Source organism: Hypanus sabinus, unplaced genomic scaffold (assembly GCF_030144855.1).
Source record: "Hypanus sabinus isolate sHypSab1 unplaced genomic scaffold, sHypSab1.hap1 scaffold_135, whole genome shotgun sequence".
Taxonomy (NCBI): domain Eukaryota; kingdom Metazoa; phylum Chordata; class Chondrichthyes; order Myliobatiformes; family Dasyatidae; genus Hypanus; species Hypanus sabinus.
In genome coordinates, this window is record NW_026779420.1 from 674,768 (window position 1) to 696,135 (window position 21,368).

At 46.4% G+C, this 21,368-nt stretch overlaps 1 pseudogene; it reads left to right on the plus strand.

Moving 5' to 3' along the window:
* The first annotated feature begins 18,349 nt into the window (after window positions 1-18,349).
* On the plus strand, window positions 18,350-20,107 carry LOC132386856 (gastrula zinc finger protein XlCGF26.1-like; annotated as a pseudogene).
* The last annotated feature ends 1,261 nt before the right edge of the window (window positions 20,108-21,368 follow it).

Below are 21,368 nucleotides of genomic sequence, written 5' to 3' on the forward strand. Positions count from 1 at the left end.
GCATCTCTGTATCATCTGCCATAAGGGGTACTTTGCAGTGGCCAAACTTGTTAATTCTGATTCCCATTCCGACTATTGATCTATGGCCTCCTCTTGTGTCAAGATGAAACCGGCCTCAGGGTAGAGGAACAACACTTTATATTCCATCTGGGTACCCTCCAACCTGATTGTATGAATATTGAATTCTCCTTCCAGTAAGCAAATTGACCCCCACCCATTTCTCTGCTCCCCACTCTGAACTTCCATTTCTGCTGACCGGCCTATTAATTCCTCCTGGGTCCCCTCCTTCCCTTTCTGCTATTGACCACTCTCAGATTCTTTATTCTCCAGCCCTTAAACTGCCCATCACTTGACTTCAACAATCACCTTCCACCTCCCCTCTTTCTCCATCCCGAACTTTTTATTCAGATCACTTCCAGTCCTCCTCAGGAACGAAAAAGGCTTGTGGTTCAAAATGTCGACTGTTTACTCTTTTCCATACATACTGCCTGCTGTGCTGAGATCCGCCAGCATTTTGTGTGTGTTGCTTTGGATTCAATGTTCATACCAAGGGGCTGAACATACCAGTCGGTATATGAGGTGTTGCTCCTCCAGCCTGAGTTTGACCTAATCATGGCGGCAGAAGAGGCCATGTATCGACATGTCCGAATGGGAACGTGTAGCAGAGTTGAAGTGTGTGTGAACTGGGAAATCCTGTCTCGAAGAAGCGGTCCCCAATCTGCGTCGGTTCTCGCCGATGTGGAGGAGGCCGCACCGGGAGCACCGGGTGCAATAGATGACTCCAACAGACTCACCAGTGAATTTTTGCCTCACCTGGAAGGACTGTTCGGGGCCCTGAATGGTGGTAAGAGAGGAGGTCTATGGACACGTGTAGCACTTACGCTTGCAGGGATGAGTACTAGGTGGGAGATCTATGGGGAGGGACGTATGGACCAGGTAGTCGCGGAGGGAACGATGTCTGCGAAAAGCAGAGAGGGGTCGGGAGGGATAGATGTGCTTAGTGGTGGGGTCCTGTTGAAAGTGGCGAAAGTTGAGGAGGATAATATACTGGATCCGGAAGCTGGTGGGGTGGTAGGTCAGGAAAGGGGAACTCGGTCCCTGTTGTGGCGAAGGGAGGATGGGGTGGGGGCCGAAGTGCGGGAAATGGAGGAGATGCGGGTGAGAGCATCATTGCTGACGGCAGAAGGGAAACCACGATTCTTAAATAAAGAGGACATTTGAGATGTCCTTGAACGGAAAGCCTCATCCTGGGAGCAGAGGCAGCGGAAACTGAGGCGCTGGGAATAGGGAATAACATTTTTGCATGTGGCTACATCCCAGTTTCACTCTGCCTCCGCCTCTAGCTGCCTATCACCTCTCTCATCGTTCTGCCTTCTTCTACAACACATAGTGCTTTACCTTCATTACCTTTCCTGCCTATCACCTCTCTGCTTCCCCATCCCTACCAACTGATCTTTCCCTTTCCTATTTTTTCACCTGGCACCTACCAGCCTTCTCCTTCCCACCCTACCCCCACCTTCTTTAAAGGGCCCCTGCCCCCTACCTCTCAGTCCTGCCGAAGGGTCTCGGCCCGAAACGTTGACTGCTCGTTTCCACGGCTGCTGTCCGACCTGCTGAGTTCCTTCAGCGTGTTGTGCGTGTTTCTTTGGTGTAAAATCCCGCTCCTCATACTAACACTGGTTACACAGACCAAAGAACAAACTGCCGGAGGAACTCAATGAGTCGGGCAGCATCTGTGGAGGGAAATGGACCGTCAGCATATCGGGCCGAGACCATCCCTCTGGACTGAGAGTGGACGGGAAATAGTCAGAGAAAAGAGGTGAGGGGTGGTGACGGGGCTGGAACTGGGGTGTGAGAGGTGGATCCAGGTGAGGGGGAGGTGGGAAGGTGGAAATAGTGACAAAGGCCGGCAGATGCGTGGAGACCGAACGGGATCGAGGAAGTAAGGATTGGATAGAAATACGTGGCAGAGATGGGAGAGCAGCCGCCATCTTGCAGACGGTTTTGGTGCTGCTGTTTCTCAATTGGTGTTTCCGTGTTCCTGTTCAGTGAGGCTCCGGAGGAATGTGAGTAGGAGTTAGTGTTTATAAACATAGAAGCGACTTCAATGAAACCTGCACAAATCGGCTGGGATTTGTGGATTGGACCGGGATATGAATCCAACCCGTAACGCTGAGAACTGGGTGTTGGAGAGATGGGGATGGGAAGATACAGCAGGAAAAATCAAAAATGTAGTTGGTGTAACATGCGGCAGGTAGGTTGGACAGCGTGTGAGAGGCGAGGAGCTGGATCACCGGTTCAGGTGGGAGAACCTCCATCCGTCACGTGATCCAGGTTCTCGAACGCAGATCTGCAGCATCTCAGGTTTTCGCTTCCGAGGCCCCGCCCCCGCTCTCACAGACTCCGGATGGGCGGGGTTTACGTTCAGTTCTCTGTTGAAGCGGATCGTCTGCTGGGTGCGCGTGGTCCGATCGCACTCTCCGGGACAAATTGATCACGTTCTCATCGGTCAGTATTGAGGCCGGTCACTAGGGGTGAACGCGACCGACAATTTCCCATCGGTGAGTACTGAAGCCGATCCCGGGGGAGGGGAACATCATGTTGGGCAGAAAGTCCCGTCAACTTCCTTGAACTGGCGGCCTCGTCCCGCTTCCTGGACACAACCTGTCGTGGTCGGTCCGGGTTAGGGGACCTTCACACCGAACCGCCTGAGATGAGCCGCCGCTCAGCCCCTGGTGTTCTGGTCCCAGGAGCGGGATGAGGTGGTGATGCCGAGATTGAGCCCATTCATTAAGATGTACCTGGGGAAATTTACCTCCATCACCCGACTCGGTATCGGATCCAAACTTCACCTGGATCGACTCCTGGTGTCGATAATTGTTTTACAAATTTCCAGCATACTGGAAGCGGCCGTTCGGCCTGTTGTGATCTTGCAGACTCGCGGGTTAAACAGAGTAATCGCACCCTCGGGACACTGCTCCACGTGTATGAGAAATTCTTCTTTCCCCCGTTCAGACAGGACAGTGAGATCCAGATCGCTCATGTCCTCCCGGGGGGCTGGAAAGTTTATTTCCATCTTCTTTCCATTGTTACGACTTGTCAAAACGCTGACAGCGTTTCCCGATATCTGGCCCTATTAATGCGAGAATTAAGTATTTTTTTCATTTGTCTGAGTTTCTCTGAAATGTGTACACTCCCATTTGTGGAGTGTAGTGCAGTGCAGTTAGATATGTGGTGCAAGGTCACATCGATTTAGACTGTGAGGTCAGGAGTCCACTCATCACGCTTTTCGCTTCTAACAGCAGAATGGACACCGTCCTTGAGCCCGGTGGCATGTTTCTGTTTTATTTTATCTTCGCCCCTATGGGGCATTAGAAATGAGAAAGGGTTATACGGATCTTTGATTATGGTGTTTGCTTTACAGAGGCAGTGGGAAGTGTAAACAGAGTCCGTGGAGGGGAGGTTGGTTTCTATGATGTGCTCAGCTGTATCCACAGTTCTCCGCTATTTTATTCAGTTAAAGGAAGAGCAGTAGCCGTATGAAGATGTGAATTATCGGGATGGGATACTTTCTGCGGTGCATTGATAAAGTGTGTAGAGTAGAAAAGGGCATATACCAAAGTTGTTATTGTTTGTTCTGGTTTTATTATATTAGAATCTGTTATCTACTAGTGCGTACCATTATTTCAGGGTCTGTGTATTGCGGGAGGAACATCAGAGATCGCCCTTCATCCCATTCTCCCATCTGACTCCATTTGCTCATCCCCTGCCGATCTGGGTCAACCTCTGTCCGGCCTCTGTCCCACCACCTCAATGAGAAATATTAACCATCTTGTTCAATCTCTGTCCAGCCTGTATTCCACCACCTCAATGATATATATCAACCATCTTGTTCAACCTCTGTACGGCCTGTATCCCACCACCTCAAAGATATATATCAACCATCTTGTACAACCTCTGTCCGGCCTGTATCCCACCACCTTAATGATATATATATCAACCATCTTGTTCTATCTCTCTCCAGCCTGTATCCCACCACATCAATGAGAAATATCAACCATCTTGTTCAACCTCTGTCCAGTCTGTATCCCACCACCTCAATTATATACATCAACCATCTTGTTCAACCATGGTACAGCCTGTATCCCACCATCTCAATGAGAAATAACAACCATCTTGTTCAACCTCTGCCCGAACTGTATCCCATCAACTCACTGATATATATCAATCATCTTGTTCAACCTCTGTCCAGTCTGTATCTCACCTATGATTATTCATCAACAATCTTTCTCCTACCGTTGTCTTCATTGTGAAGTATTTTGCCTTACTGAGCTATTTCTGAAATCTTTTGTTGTTACCAGGAAATACCAGAGAATTTGTTGAATGCAGCACAAGGAATGGTAAAGGCAGCCATTACAATCTTAGCTTAAACTTTACGAAATGGAAAAGGTGGGAATAAGGTGTTGAAATAAATATAAGCCATGGTTGAATGGTGGAGCAGACTCGATGGACAGAATTTCCTAATTCTGTTCCTCGGCCTTGTGTCTTTCCATGACTGGATGATGGCTCTTTCCATATTAGGTTTTATTACGTGTGAGGGACAATTACAGATTTGTTCACTGAGGGATGTCCCTGTGGGTGTTGTAGAGACCGGTGCTTGGAGCCCAGTTGTACCCAAATTGAGTCAACTATTTGATTGAGGAACCAAATTCAACATTCCCAAGAGCAAACACGAGGTAATCTGCAGATGTTGGAAATTCAAACAATACACACAAAATGCTGGTGGAACACAGTAGGCCAGGTAACATCTATAAGGAAAAGCACTGTCAACGTTTCGGGCCGAGAACCTTCATCAAGACTAATTGAAAGGAGGGATACTAATAGATTTGAAAGTAGTGAGGGGAGGCAGGAATGCGAAATGATAGAAGGCCGGAGGGGATGGGATGAAGCCAAGAGCTGGAAAGGTGATTGGCGAAAGTGATACAGAGCTGGAGAAGGGAAAGTATCATGGGACGGGAGGGCTCAGGAGAAATAAAGGGGGAGGGGGAGCACCAGAAGGAGATGGGGAACAGGCAGGGCGATGTGCAGAGAGAGAAAAAAAGAACAAACAACTAAGTATGTCAGTGATGTGGTAAGAAGGGGAGGAGGGGCATTAACGGAAGTTAGAGAAATCAATGTTCATGCCATTAGGTTGGAGGCTACCCAGCCGGTATATAAGGTGTTGTTCCTCCAACCTGAGTGTGGATTCATCTGTACAGTAGAGGAGGGCCATAGACAGATATATCAGAATGGGAATGGGACATGGAATTAAAATGTGTAGCCATTGGGAGGAGCCGGAGTCGGGATCACTCTCTGCGGGCCGAAGATATCACTTTCCCATCGGTGAGTATTGAGACCGATCCCGAGCGGGGAGATCTGATGTTGGCCATGAGCCCCGAACTGAGGGCCAATTACTCATTTAGTACCCAGTTATATGGGCTCGTCAAAGATGTGTCGACATCACTTAATTTGCATTGAATGATCCAAACCAACAGCCCAGGCTGTCTATTTCCGCAGAATTTAAATGGTACTCCCGCCCACAGGTCACGTGAGGCTGTGTGCCGCAGGCTCCTCGCGTTTGTCCTTGTGCTTTATGGTTGTTGTGCCTTCTCCCGGACTGGGGTGGCTGAGAAAAGAGAACGTCCCAGATTGTGGGGATCTTTGATTTCACTGCCTGCTTTACCGAGGGACTGGGAAGTCTGGGGGGTGGGGGGAAGAATGGTTTCTGTGATGTGCTGATCTGTATCTAAAAGTCTCTGCAGTTCCTCCCAGTCACGGGCAGATGAGTTACCATGCAAAGTCGTGATGTATCTGGATGGGGAATTTTCTATGGTGTGTTGATATAAAAATTGTTCAGCGTCAAAGTATATCTGACAAAGTTCTTATTGTTTGCTCTAACTTTGTCATTTTAGAATCTTTTATGCAGTAGTATATACTATTAATTCAGTATCTGTGTATTGCTGGAGGACCATCAGTGATCGTCCTTGATTCCTTCACCCACCTGGTTCCATCTGCTCATCCCTGCCCATCTTGTTCAACCTCTGCCCAGTCTCCTAACCTACACCCCGCCCGCATCAGTGATATGCATCAACCATCTGGGTCAACTTCTGTCCACCCTGTATCCCACACCTCAATGTAATACATTAGCAATCTTTCCTCCAACCCTTGTCTTCATTTTGAAGTGTTCTTTTGCACCTTTGGCCTCAATGAGTATTTCCAGAGTCGGTTATTGTTAGCTGGAATGCCGGAGGGCCATCTGGTACCAGTCCTGTTGTGCATTGGTATGGAGGTGCTGGTATTTGAACTGTGACTGGCTGACACACTGCGGCATTTTACTGGCAGCAAAGAGTACTGGGAGAGTTGGTGCTTGGGCTATAATCCTGTGATCGGCATTCCAGGCAAATGGAACTGTTGATGATTTAGCTTTGACATTGGATTGTGCTTCTACAAATGGGGCTGGATAGTCGTCCTTCTGCAATAAAGCAGAAATTTCGAGCAGCTGGACATTGGTTGTGGGGAAATCCTGGATTGTCAGATGGGAGGGGGGTTCGATGTGTGAGACTCTCAGGGTTGTTAAATGGTTCAGCTGTTTGATCCTGTGAGGTTGGGAACTGGATATCACAGTTTTTGATCTTGGTGAAAAAGGACCCGGGGATCGAGCTGCTTGGACTTATGAGGTGCTGAGAGAGTATTCCTGGTCTGGGATCAGATTTTTTTTCTGGAGTTCCTTTGGAAGCAAAGACTGCTGCTGAGGAAATGATGGGTTCCCAGTCCATCCTCACAGGGAGAGGCAAGGAGTGAATGTGCTGATCCGTGTTTACAACAATAGAAATAGACTCGTGAGTTTTGGTGTTCAAACTGTGTTTGGAAATCCCCCTCCCCTCACTGTCACCTGACTGTCCTCGGTGGAAATCAGGCAGAATTTCGCGTTGCTGGAGATCTTAACTAAAAACTGTAAATGTTTGAAGTCATTCTGATGAAACGTTATTACCTGAATGGTAAAGTTTGTTCCTCTCCCCACAGTTGTTCCTTACCTGCTGAGCGTTTCAGGTAATTCCAGCTTCTTTTTATTACATTCATTCTGGTCTGGTTTATATTTTCCGAAATGGACCTGATTTAACCTGGGAATGGAAATGACTCGTTCTGCGATAGGAGAACAGTAAAGAAAACAGAACTTTCCCCCGTCAATTATCCTCGTACCAATTTGTCTGTTATTTCAGGAAATGTGTTCAGTGCAGTTATTGCTAAGAAGGTTTACAAGAATAATCTCAGGAATGATCAGCTTTAAGTATGAGGAGCACTTGATGTTTCTGGACCTGTACTCTGTACTCAGAGGGTCGATGCTGGTGGCCAGGGTGAGGGTAGTTAAGCAAACCTACCGAATGCTGAAAAGCCTGGATACAGTGGACATGGAGAGGATGTTTCCATTAGTCGGAGTGTCTGTAATCTTACAGCACAACCTCAGAATAAAAATCCTTCCCTTTAAAACTGAGATGAGAAAACATATGTCCAAAAGATGTCTGAAATGTAGAATTTGTTGCCGCAGGGGTAGGGTGAGGATGCCTTTGAGTGTATTTATAACATAGATTAATATATTCATGATTGCTAAGTCACTGCAGGGTTACAGAAGGAAGGCAGGAATATGGTGTTAAAATAAATCTCAGCCATGTTTGAGCGGTGGGGCAGACCAGATGGATCGAATCAAATAATTTTGTTCCTGTGTCTTATGTCGTAACATGACTGAATGATGGCTCCTTCTTATCCCATATCACTTTGTGACGTGTGAGGGACAATAGATTGTTCACTGAGATCATTATATCTGCCTTCAAAGTTTAAATATTAGTCAGTTTTGTTCTTAGTAACATTTAGTAGAAATGTTTGGTTCTCCTTTTTATTGCTAATGTGCTTCATTATCTTTCATGTTAAAGTCAGACCTGAGGTGAGAGGTTTCATGGAAGGAAAACCCCAACTGGAAGCAAACCACAGATGAAGACGAGGGAACAGTAACAAGTGAACCAGCCCGAGGATTGAGAGCATCAACTGGAGAGGACTCATCTGAATCGGAGATTCCAGGATTCAGTCAGGAGAAAGTTTGGTGAGTCTCATTTACTCAAACACTTTAGACATTACATACCTGTACAAAGGAAGGTAGGAAATAGTTGGAGTGAGACTGAATGTGCCCAGAAGTAACAGTTATGCCTCAGTCAGACCCAGTTCCAATCACTTCAGGTCTGGTAATAAGCTGCGAGCAGCACAGCCGTTTAAAACCAGTCCCTCTCAGTCACAGTGTTTACTCAGATCAAGATCTTGCATCTCCTGAAGTAGCTTTTGGTCAGTTCTGAGTGGGGAGAGGGAAAGAGAGGGGAGTGTTTATACTGACTGCCTTTCAAAAAGAGTAATTGTTTGAACTTGCTGCAAACTCTCTACCCATACCCTATACTTTCTCAGCGAAGTTATTGACATAGATGACGAGTAGCAATGGGCAGGACGCCAGGAAATGACACTAAGCTCGGGACTCGAGTTCGAGAAACAGCCTCGCACCCTCTGTTTGCAGAACCTGGGGCTCTGTAACAAACCCAATTGTAATAGGAAGATTAGTCAGTGATTAAGATGATGAGAGAATTGTGGCCTCCTGAAAGGATATGCGAGCTGAGCTGCCTGATTCATTGGACCAGATCCACCCTCGGGTTGGCAACGTAATTTACCCCTTGCCCATCCACCCAGGTCATGTTACTTCCGATTACTCACAGTACCCCAACCACCCTCAGTCCCACCAGTGGCCCGACAGCCTTCTGACCATTCACCCCACACCGATACATAACCAGGCCCCCTTCACCAACGTCCACCCTCCCAGCTTGGGGAACCAGAGCAAACTGATCCCGCAATCCTGACTCAGTGCAAAACTAAAACCAGGGATGCAAGACTGCAGAGCCCGGAGCCTCCCGCTGTCCGGCTCGGTCCCGACCCGTTCCCACTGCAACCAGCTCTCGATTTACAAAAACCCCAGATCAACCCCTTCCTCACGTCATCTGAACAGGAAACACCCCGGTATTAGCTGCGGTTGACATCGTGCTGCGACTTACAGTAGGTCCCCTTATGTGGTTAAACGCCCCACTGTCGGAAATGGAGACCCGAACCGTACGTGGTCAAATTCCCCGCTGTCAGAAATGGAGACCGGAACCGTACGCGGTCAGACTCCCTGCTGTCCGAAATGGAGACCCGAACCGTACGCGGTCAAACTCCCCGCTGTCAGAAATGGAGACCGGAACCGTACGCGGTCAGACTCCCTGCTGTCCGAAATGGAGACCCGAACCGTACGCGGTCAAACTCCCCGATGTCCGAAATGGAGACCCGAACCGTACGCGGTCAAACTCCCGGCGTGGAAATGAAATCGCTCGGTGGATTGGTTCGGAGACTTGTGAACATACATGATTAACGACCCTGCAACTGGGGACTGAATAAATATTTAGTCTAATAATTCTAATCAGACACACTATCACCTCGCCTTTCTCTCTCATCCCTAGCTACTTACCACATCTCCCTCACCACTCCCTCCTCCCAGTCCCTCTTCATTATGCAGCCCTCTACCCCAGCCCTTACTTCTTTCTCCCTCTCGCCCGCACCGTCTTGCCTCTCCCTCACCCTTACCTTATCATCGCCCCTCAATCATCCTTGGTTCCTCATCGCCTTTCTCCCTCTCCCCCTTCTCTACCCCTCTGTTACACCCCTATTCGACCAGTATCCCACTCTCTGTCACCCCTTTCCTCGCTTTCTACTCTCACCACTGTCTCTACTCCTCTAATCACAAATCGTACTCCACTCTCTTCTCTCTTCATCTCTTCACTATCTCATGCCTCTTTTAATTTCTCTCACACTCTCTCCCCTCTATCTATCTGTTTATCTTACTCTTCCATTCTCTCTCCCATCCCACAATCCCCGTCCCTACCCCTTTCACCTGTCATCCCACTCCCAATCTCAGTCACCGTCTGTCTTCCCCTCTCCATGTCCTCCTCTCTCATGCACGCTGTCACCTCACTCAAACTCGTCTCTCTCACTCACTCACCTCTGCCTCTCTGTAACCTCCATTTCTAACCCTCTCCCTCGCTATCTCTCTCCCAATGTCCCACACTCTCCCCCTTGCTCTCCCAAACAATCTCCCTGCTGGCACCCGTATCCCACACTGTCTACCGCTCTCTCTCACCCTCTAAATGCACCGCTCATCCAAAGCGTTCCCCGTCTTCGCTCTCTCTCACTCTCTCTCAACACACCCCTGTTCCTCTCTCCCTTCCTCCCTCTCTCCCTCCCTCTCGTCACACCCTGCGCTCTCCACCTCATCCCATACATCAACAATACTGAAATGCCAAGTGCCGTTTGTAACTGGGATCTTTCTGGGTTCCAGATCCTCGGTAATGGTCTTTGTATATGAGGATCAGCAGGATCCTGGGATCCGAGTCCATAAGGCACTCAGAGCAGTTACACAGGTTGACTCTGTGGTTAAGAAGACATACAACACATTAGCTTTCATCAGTCATAAGATTCAGTTTAAAAGCCGAGTGTTAATGTTGCAGCTATATAGGACCCTGGTCAGACCCCACTTGGAGTACTGTTTTCAATTCTGGTCGCCTCACTACAAGAAGGATGTGGAAACCATAGAAATGGTGCAGAGGAGATTTACAAGGATGTTGCCTGGATTGGAGAGCAGGCCTTATGAGAATTGTTTGAGTGAACTCAGCCTTTTCTCTTTGGAGCGACTGAGGAAGAGAGGTGACCTAATAGAGGTGTACAAGATAATGAGAAGCATTGATCGAGTGGATAGTTAGCGGCTTTTTCGCAGGGCTGCAATGGCTAGCACGAGAGGGCGTAGTTTTAAGGAGCTTGTAAGTAGGTACAGAGGAGATGTCAGGGGTAGTTTCTTTTACGCAATGGTGTGCGTGGAATGGGCTGTCAATGGCCTTGATGGAGGTGGAAACGATAGGGTCTTTTTAAGATACTCCTGCATGGCTAGATCCGTAGAAACAAAGAACACTGCAACACAGAAACAGGCCTTTTGGCCTTTCATGGCTGTGCCGAATCAGTTTTTCTGCCTAGTCCTACTGACCTGCAACTGGACAATATCCCTCCATACCCTTCTCATCCATGTACCTGTCCAAGATTTCCTTAAATGTTAAAAGTGAACCTGCATTCACCACTTAATCTGGCAGCTCATTCCACACTCCCAACAGTCTCTGTGTGAAGAAGCACCCACCCCCGCCATGTTTCCTTTAAACTTTTCCCCGTTCACCCTTTAACCATGAGCTCTGTTTTTTTTTCTTCCCTGACATCAGTGGAAAAAGCCTGTTTGCATCCCCTCTATCTATACCCATCATAATTTTATACTCCTCTATCAAATCACCCCTCATTCTCCTACGCTCCAGGGAATAAAGTCCCAAACTATTCAACCTTTCTCTGTAACTCAGTTTCTCAAGTCCCGGCAACATCCTTGTAAAAGTTTTCTGCACTCTTTCAACCTTATTAATATCTTTCCTGTAATTAGGTGACCAAAACTGCACACAATACTCCAAATTCGGTCTCACCAATGTCGTATACAACCTCACCATTACATTCCAACTCTTATAATACTTTGATTCATAAAGGCCAATGTACCAGAAGCTCTATTTACAACCCTATCTACTGGTGACGCAACTTTTAGGGAATTATGAATCTATACTTCCAGATCCCTCTGTGCTACTGCACTCCTCAGTGTCCTACCATTTACCTTGTATGTTCTACCTTGGTTTGACATTCCGAAGTACAATACCTCACACTTGTCCGCATTAAACTCCATCTGCTATTTTTGCAGCCCATTCCTGCAACCCTCTGCAAGCTTTGAAAACCTTCCTCGCTGTCCACTACACCTCCAACCTTTGTATCATCAGCAAATTTACAATCCAATTTGCCACATTAGCATCCAGATCATTGATATAGATGGCAAATAACAATGGACCCAGCACTGATCCCTGTGGCACACCACTAGTCACAGGCCTCCATTCAGCATAGCAATCCTCCACTACCTCTCTCTGGCTTCTTCCATTGAGCCAATGTCTAATCCAATTTACTACCTCTCCATGTATACCGAGCGAATGAATCTTCCTAACTAAACTCCCATGCGGGACCTTGTCAAACGCCTTACTGAAGTCCATGTATTCAACATCCACTGCCTTCCCTTCATCCACTTTCCTGGTAACTTCCTCGAAAAAGGCTAATAGTTCGGTTAAACATGACCGACCAAGCACAAAGCCATGCAGACATTTTCTAATATGTCCCTGTCTATCCAAATACTTGTAGACTCTATCTCCTAGTACTCCTTCCAATAATTTACCTACTACTGATGTCAAACTTACCGGCCTATAATTTCCCTGCTTACTTTTTGACCCACTTTTAAACAACAGAACTACAAAAGCTATCCTCCGGCACCTGACCCGTGGATATCGACATTATAAATATTTCACCCAGGGCCCCTGGAATTTCAACACCAGTCTCCTTTAAAGTCCGAGTGAATAACCTGTCAGGTCCAGGGGATTTATCTACTCTGATTTGCCTCAAGAAAGCAAGCACCTCCTCCTCTTCAGTCTGTATGTTCCATGACCTTCCTACTTGTTTGCCTTGTTTCCATAGACTCCAATCCAGTTTCCTTAAGAAATGCAGATGCAAAAAAAAAAACACATTTAATATCTCTCCCATTTCCATTGGTTCCATACATAGCCGACGACTCTGATCTTCAGGAGATCAATTTTATCCCTTACTACCCCTTTGCTCTTAACATACCTGTAGAAGCTCTTAGGATTATCCTTCACCCTGACTGCCAAAGCAACCTCATTTCTTCTTTTAACCTCCTGATTTCTTTCTTAAGTATGTTCTTCTCTTTTATACTCCTCAAGTATCTTATTTCATCCCTGTTGGCTATACATGTTATACATATATCTCCTCTTCTTTATCAGAGTTCCACTATCTCGAGAACCAAGGTTCCTTATAGTTATTCATTTTGCCTTTAACCCTAACAGGAACAAAAAAAATCTGCACTCTCAAAATTTCTCCTTTGAAGGTCTCCCACTTACCAATCACATCCGTGCCAGAGAACAACTTGTCCCAATCTACGCGTTTTAGATCCTTTCTCTTTTCTTCAAATTTGGCTTTTTTTCCAGTTTATAACTTCATCCCGAGGACCAGATCTATCTTTATCCATGATCAAGTTGAAAGTAATGACGTTATGAACAATGGAAACAAAGTGCTCCCCTACACACACTTCCGTCACCTGCCCTAGATCATTTCCTAATAGGAGATCTAATATTACATCCTCCCTAGTTGGTATATCTATATATTGATTTAAAAAACTTTGCTGAACACATTTCACAAACTCTAACCCATCCAGACCTTTAACAGTCTGGAAGTCCCAATCAATGTGGGGACTCCCACACATTTTAGACATCCTCTTTCAGAGATCCTGATTTACTTCTTATGTGTTCTCTTGCTTCTTTTATGCTCCAGAAGAAACTGCCTGCCTATCCCTGTTATGCAACTCCATTCATTTTGTGCTTCACCAGGGTCTCAATATCTCTTGAAATCCAAGTTTCCCTACAGTTTCTATCTTTACCTTTTATTCTGACAAGCACATACCCGCTTTGTACTTTCAAGATTTCACTTTGAAGGCCTCCCATTTACCAAGCACAACTTTGCCATAAAGCAGCCTGTCCCAGTCCACAGTTGCCAGATCCTAGTGTAGATTCCAGGTGTTGATCCATCCCTGAACACATCCGCCTTTCCTACGCTGCTCCTTGTATAGAAATATACAGGGCTCAGCATATTCACTGCACCATGCTCAACGTTTTCATTCCTGACTTTCTCTGAGGACTGAACAACAACTGTCTCCACAACCTGTCCACTCTCTGTTCTGTTATTCAGACTCCCATTTCCCTGCAACTTTAGTTTACCCCCACCTACCCCTGCTCCCAGCATGTAGCTCTATCACCCCTTTGGCTTTCCTCTCCCAGATCAATAAAAGGACGTTCAGACCATGTAGTGGCAAAGAGGAATAAATGAGGCACTTATGAACTACATGAAATTCAATTGAACTCTGATGAAAGAAATAAAAGAAGGCATGAGGTTGCCCCAGCAGACAAGGTGAAGGAGAATCCTCATGGATTCTGCAGAAATGTTATGAGCAAAAGGATTGCAAGGGAAAAAATTATTCCTCTGGAAGATCAGAATGGTAATCCATATGAGGAGACAAAACAGATGTGGGGGAGCTTTTTCGCATCCGTATTTACACAGGAGATGGACACAGAGTCTATAGAAGTGAGGCAAAGCTGCATGAACTTCATGGACCCTGTACAGATTTCAGAGGTGGAGGCGTTTGCTGTCTTAAGGCAAATTCAGTTGCAAGATCAGTTCCTGAAGGTTGGAGAGTGGCTAATGTTATCCCACTTTTCAAGAAGGGAGGGAAGGAGAAAACGGAGAACTATTGCCCTGTTAGACTAACGTCAGTCGTGGGGAAGATGCTTGAGTCCATTATTAAGGACGAAATAGTGGCACATCTAGATGGCAGAAATAGGATTAGGCCGAGCCAGCATGGATTTACCAAGGGCAAATCATGTTTGACTAATCTGTTGGAGTTTTTTGAGTGTGTAACAAGGATGTTAGACGAGGGCAAGCCAGTGGATGTTGTATACCTAGATTTTCAGAAGGCATTCGATAAGGTGCCACATAGGAGATTGGTGAGTAAAATCAGAGCTCATGGCATTGGGGGCAGGGTTTCAACATGGATAGAAAACTGGTTGGCAGATAGAAAGCAAAGGGTATCAGTGAATTGGTGTTTCTCGGACTGGCTGGAGGTGACTAGTGGGGTACCACAGGGCTCTGTATTGGGACCACAGCTCTTTAAGATTTATGTCAATGATTTAGATGAGGGCATTGAAAACTATATCAGCAAGTTTGCTGACGATACTAAACTGGGTGGCAGTGTGACATGCGAAGAGGACGTTAGGAGAATACAGGGAGACTTGGATAGGCTGAGTGAGTGGGCAGATACTTGGCAGATGTCATTCAATGTGAATAAATGTGAAGTTATCCACTTTGGAAGCAGGAACAAGGGGGCAGAGTATTGTCTGAACGGTGTAGAGTTAGGTAAGGGAGAAATGCAAAGAGACCTAGGACTCCTAGTTCACCAGTCAATGAAGGTGAATGAGCAAGTGCAACAGGCAGTGAAGAGGGCAAATGGAATGTTGGCCTTTGTTACAAGGGGAATTGAATACAAGAACAAGGATGTCCTTTTGCATTTGTACAGGGCCCTGGTAAGACCACACCTGGAATATTGTGTACAGTTTTGGTCTCCAGGTTTAAGGAAGGATATTCTGGCAGTTGAGGAAGTGCAGCGTAGATTCACTAGGTTGATTCCTGGGATGGCAGGTCTGTCTTACGCAGAGAGATTGGAGAGATTGGGCTTGTACTCGCTGGAATTGAGGAGATTGAGAGGGGATCTGATTGAAACGTTTAAGCTAATTAAAGGATTTGATCGGATTGAGGCAGAAAATATGTTCCAGATGTTGGGAGAGTCCAGTACCAGAGGGCATGGATTGAGAATAAGAGGTCAGTTATTTAAAACAGAGTTGAGGAAGAGCTTCTTCTCCCAGAGAGTTGTGCAGGTGTGGAATGCACTACCTCGGAAGACGGTGGAGGCCAATTCTCTGGATGCTTTCAAGAAGGAGCTAGATAGATATCTGATGGATAGGGGAATCAAGGAATATGGGGACAAGGCAGGGACTGGGTATTGATAGTGAATGATCAGCCATGATCTCAGAATGGTGGTGCAGACTCGAGGGGCCGAATGATCTACTTTTGCACCTATTGTCTATAGTCTAAATTAGTGTGGATCAATCCCCAGGGCCTGACAAGTTGTTCCCTGTGACCGTGCGGAAGACAAGTGCAGAAATTGTCGCGGCCCAAGCACAGATATTTAAATAACCCTTAGTGACAGGTGTGCTACTGGAGGATTGGAGGACAGCCAATGTTCTTCTGCTGTTCAGGAAAGACGCTAAAAATTATCTATGAAATTGTACATTGGTGAGCTTGACATCAGTAATGGGAAAGTTATAGAAAAGTATATGCAGGAACCAGATAAAGGTATTTGGACAGATGTGGGCTGATTAAAGATAGACAGCATGGCTTTGTGCATGGTAGGTCATGTCTAGCCAATCTTATAGAGTCTCTCGAGGAAGTTATCGGGAATGTAGATGAAGGCAAGGCAGTGGGTGTTGTCTACATGGACGTTAGGAAGGCACTTCACAAAGTCTCATATGGGAGTTTGATCAAGAAGGTTCGGTCACTCAGCATTCAAGACGAGATAGTAAATTGGATGAGACACTGTCTTTGGGAGAAGCCCGAGTGTGGTAGCAGATGGTTGCCTCTCTGATCGGTGGCCAGGGACTAGTGGTGAGCCATAGGGATCAGTGCTGGATCTGATGTTGTTTGTCATCTATATCAAGAATCGGGATAATAGTGTGTTTAACCGGATCAGTAGATTTGTAGATGACACCAAGACTAGTGGTGTAGTGGACAGTGAGAAAGACTATCATGGCTTGCAGTGCGATCTGGACCGGCTGGGAAAATGGATTAAGTAATGAAAAAAGGTATTTACTGCAGACAAGTGTGAGGTTTTGCATTTTGGTATGATCTACCAATGGAGGTCTCTCACAGTGACTGGTCAGGCACGGAGGAGTTTTGTAGAAGAAAGGGATCTGGGAATACAAGTTCTTAATTCACTGAAACTGGTATCACTGTTAGATAGTGATGGGATAAAAAAAATCAGCCCATTGGCCTTCATGAACCAAAGAACTGAAAACAATAAATGGATGTTATGTTGACTTGAAGAAGACATTGGTGAGCCCTAATTTGGAGTACTGTGTGCAGTTCTGTTCACGTATCTACATGAAAGATGTAAAAGAGGTTGAAAGAGTTTAGAGAAAATTCACAAGGATGTTGCCAGGTCGAGAAGACTTGGGTTATTAGGAAAGATTGAACAGGTCAGGACTTTATTCCTTGGAATGTAGAAGAATTGTGAGAAGATTTGATGGAGGTGTACCAAAATTATGAGGGTTATACATGGGGTAAATGGAAGCTTTTTCATTTTTCAAAAATGGCGTTTCCAACTGAGATTGGGTGGAACGATAACCAGAGGCCATGGATTAAGAGTGAAAGGTGAAACATTAAGGCGAATATGAGGGGATAATTCTTTAAACATCGATCATCCAGGTGTGGAATGAGCAGACAACCTAACTGGTGCATGCGTGCACAACTTCAAAATATAAGAGGATTGTATAGGTACCTGGATGTTAGGGGTATGGGAACAGACAGCTTAAGTAGATCATCACAAACTAGATGGAACAAAGGGCCTGTTTCTGTGTTGTACCTTTCTATGATTCTGTGACAAGAACATGAAATAATGCTATTATTCTTCTAAATCATTTTATCAGCTGTGCGGACCAACCATTCATCCGGGCAGGGAATCTTCAGAAAGCTTTAAAACTGTTGGAACTTTAAATTGACAGCAGGTAAAAGAAAATCCCAGCTGTATGTCAACAAAGTCTAATACCGGGAGATAATTTCAGTTACTGTGGCGCCAGGAACCCATGCAGCTCAGTGGGAAATGGGGATAATACCAACTGAGATAGTCAAACTGAGCCACGTCACGAATTGGAGATGGCAGAAATGCCCCATTCTTATGGAAGGACATCAGACAGTTTGATGGTCATTCCAGATACCAGCACTGTGCCCAGTCAGGAGATGATTTCTCTGTCCAACTTCGGTTGAACCTCACTGTAACAGTGTGATGTCAGATCATACCTTGGAAACTAAAGTGATCTCATCTGAAATATTGTTCTACACCCATTGATGGATTTTGTAAATCTTTTTTTCAGGTTAAAAGCGAGAAGGAATTTGTCTCCAGGAATCCCAAACACGGCACGCCAATTTTGCTGTCTCGATCTAGATATTTATAAAGTGAAGTTGACCGTCCTTCCTGCTCAGACTGTGGGGAGACTTCAACTAGGTCATCTGACCAACTGGCACTCCCGTTATTTTACACAGGAGAAAGGCCGTTCACCTGCTCAGACAGTGGGAATAGATTCACTCGGTCACCTCAATTGAAGTTACATCAGCAAATTCACGCTGGGCAAGAACATTCACCTGTTCTTTGTGTGAGAGGAGATTCAGTCTGTCATCCCACCTGTGGACAGAACAGTCCGTTTCCACCGGGCAGAGGCCGGTCATCTTCTGAATTTGTGGGGAGGGATTTACTCGGTCATCTCACCTAATGGCGCTCCAGCGAGTTCACACCGGGGAGCGGCCGTTCACCTGCTCGGACTGTGGGAAGGGATTTACTCGGTCTTCCAGCCTACTGAGTCATCAGAGAATTCACACTGGGGAAAAGCCGTTCATCTGTTCGGTCTGTGGGAAGGGATTCATTCACTCATCCACCCTACTGAGTCATCAGCGTGTTCACACTGGGGAGAGGCCATTCACCTGCTCGGACTGCGGAAAGAGATTCACTCAGTCATCCAACCTACAGAGTCATCAGCGAGTTCACACTGGGGAAAAGCCGTTCACCTGCTCAGAATGTGGAAAGGGATTCAGACAGATATCCCATCTAGTGATTCATCAGCGAGTTCACACTGGGGAGAAGCCATTCACCTGCTCAGAATGTGGGAAGGGATTCACTCACTCATCCCATCTACAGGGACACCAACGAATTCACACTGGGGAGAGGCCATTCACCTGCTCGGACTGTGGGAAGGGTTTCACTCAGTCATCCAGCCTTCAGACTCATCTGCGAGTTCACACTGGAGAGAGACCGTTCACCTGCTCAGAATGTGGGAAGGGATTCACTCGTTCATCTTACCTACTGAGTCATCAGCGAGTTCACACTGGGGAGAGGCCGTTCACCTGCTCAGAATGTGGGAAGGGATTCACTCAGTCATCCCACCTACAGAGTCATCAACGATTTCACACTGGGGATAAGCCGTTCACCTGCTCAGAATGTGGGAAGAGATTCATTCATTCTTCCGACCTACTGAGTCATCAGCGAGTTCACACTGGAGAGAGGCCATTCACCTGCTCAGTCTGTGGGAAGGGATTCACTCAGTCATCCAACCTACAGAGTCATCAGCGAGTTCACACTGGGGAGAAGCCGTTCACCTGCTCAGAATGTGGGAAGAGATTCACTCGTTCATCCGACCTACTCTGTCATCAGCGAGTTCACACTGGGGAGAGGCCGTTCACCTGCTCAGAATGTGGGAAGAGATTCACTCGTTCATCTACCCTACTGAGTCATCAGCGAGTTCACACTGGGAAGAGGCCGTTCACCTGCTCAGTCTGTGGGAAGAGATTCACTCAGTCATCCCACCTACAGAGTCATCAGCGAGTTCACTCTGTGGATAAGCCGTTCACCTGCTCCGTCTGTGGGAAGAGATTCACTCTGTCATCCAACTTACTGGTTCATTATCGAGCTCACACTGGTGAGAAGCCGTTCACCTGCTCAGAATGTGGGAAGAGGTTCACTCTGTCATGCAACCTGCAGACACACCAGCGAGTTCACACTGGGGAGAGGCCATTCACCTGCTCAGTCTGTGGGAAAGGATTCACTCGGTTATCCCACCTACAGAGTCATCAGAGAACTCACACTGGGGAGAAGCCGTTCACCTGCTCGGTCTGTGGGAGGGGATTCACTCACTCATCCACCCGACTGAGTCATCAGCGAGTTCACACTGGGGAGAAGCCGTTCATTTGCTCCGTCTGTGGAAAGAGATTCACTAAGTCATCCAACTTACTGGTTCATCATCGAGCTCACAGTGGCGAGAAGCCGTTCACTTGCTCAGAATGTGGAAAGAGATTCACTCATTCATCCGACCTACTGAGTCATCAGCGAGTTCACACTGGGGAGAGGCCGTTCAGCTGCTAAGAATGTGCAAACGGATTCATTCAGTCATCCGAACTACTGGCACAACAGTCAGGTCACACTAGGGAGTGGTCGTTGTTATGAATCCCTGGGTTTCGTTTGCTGTGGTCTGTTATTTTATGAGAGAGAGAGAGAGAGAGAGAGAGAGAGAGAGAGAGAGAGAGAGAGAGAGAGAGAGAGAGAGAGAGAGAGAGAGAGAGAGCGAGAGAGAGAGAGAGAGGGAGAGAGGGAGAGAGAGAGAGGGAGAGAGAGAGAGCGCGAGAGAGAGTGAGAGAGAGAGAGGGAGAGAGAGAGAGAGCGAGAGAGAGAGAGAGAGAGGGAGAGGGAGAGAGAGAGAGAGAGCGAGAGAGAGAGAGAGAGAGGGGGGAGAGAGAGAGAGAGAGAGAGAGTCTGACTTGTAGCTTGTTTAAGTCGCTCGCAGCTTGATTAGTATTAACCGAGGACACAGACACTCAGAGCCAGACAGAAACGAAGGAGGATAAAATGGAACAGTCGAAACAAAGGAGCTTGTGGCCAAGGGTCACTATTTGTGAATTTCCTATGCCCACAAGGGTGGGTTAATTATCGATTCAGCATAATATACATCGAATGTGTGGATGTCACCTCGTTTGATCCATAGGAGCGGATCTGATTTGGGATATCCTGTGAAGACCACTGATGTGTTAACCCTTGCCTGGCTGTGGTGTGGTAATTCACTTGAAGACAAAACGCCTTGTGACAAGTCACTTTCCGTGATCATTTGTATGTGGATTTGGAATTACGATGGATAAAATCTACAGTGACTGTTCTCTCGTTTTACCACCATGGAACCTGTAGAATTCGACATAATTGCCTTCTCTCGACATTTACCCTGGATTACAAATATCTCTCACATCACCTATTCCATGAATGAACTAAACTTTCATACTTTACCATCTCAAGACTCCAAGCCTTGATTCCCCTAAACTCAATAATTTGGGACTTACATTTACACACATATATACACATTACACTGTTAACTTTTATTTATCTTGCTTAAGTTGCTATATAGTAAGTAAATACTAATAAAGAAAGTATTTTTTACATACAATCCACACTCCAGTGTGAACTCTATTGCAGCTGGTTTGTTTCTAAAGTGTCATGGTTCGTAATAAAATCGGGGCCTGCATCCGAAATATGAACAAATTTGGGGCGTATTGATTGATTTATTATCGATTTCATTGGGGAAATCACACTTGATTTATTTGTGTGTGGAAAATCAGCAGCGGATGATGATAGGTTTGTGGAAGCGCCAACCTCTGAGGCATTAGAGGATGCCAGACGGATTGAGTTGTTGAGTCTTGCTAAAAGGTTAAAACTTGTAAGG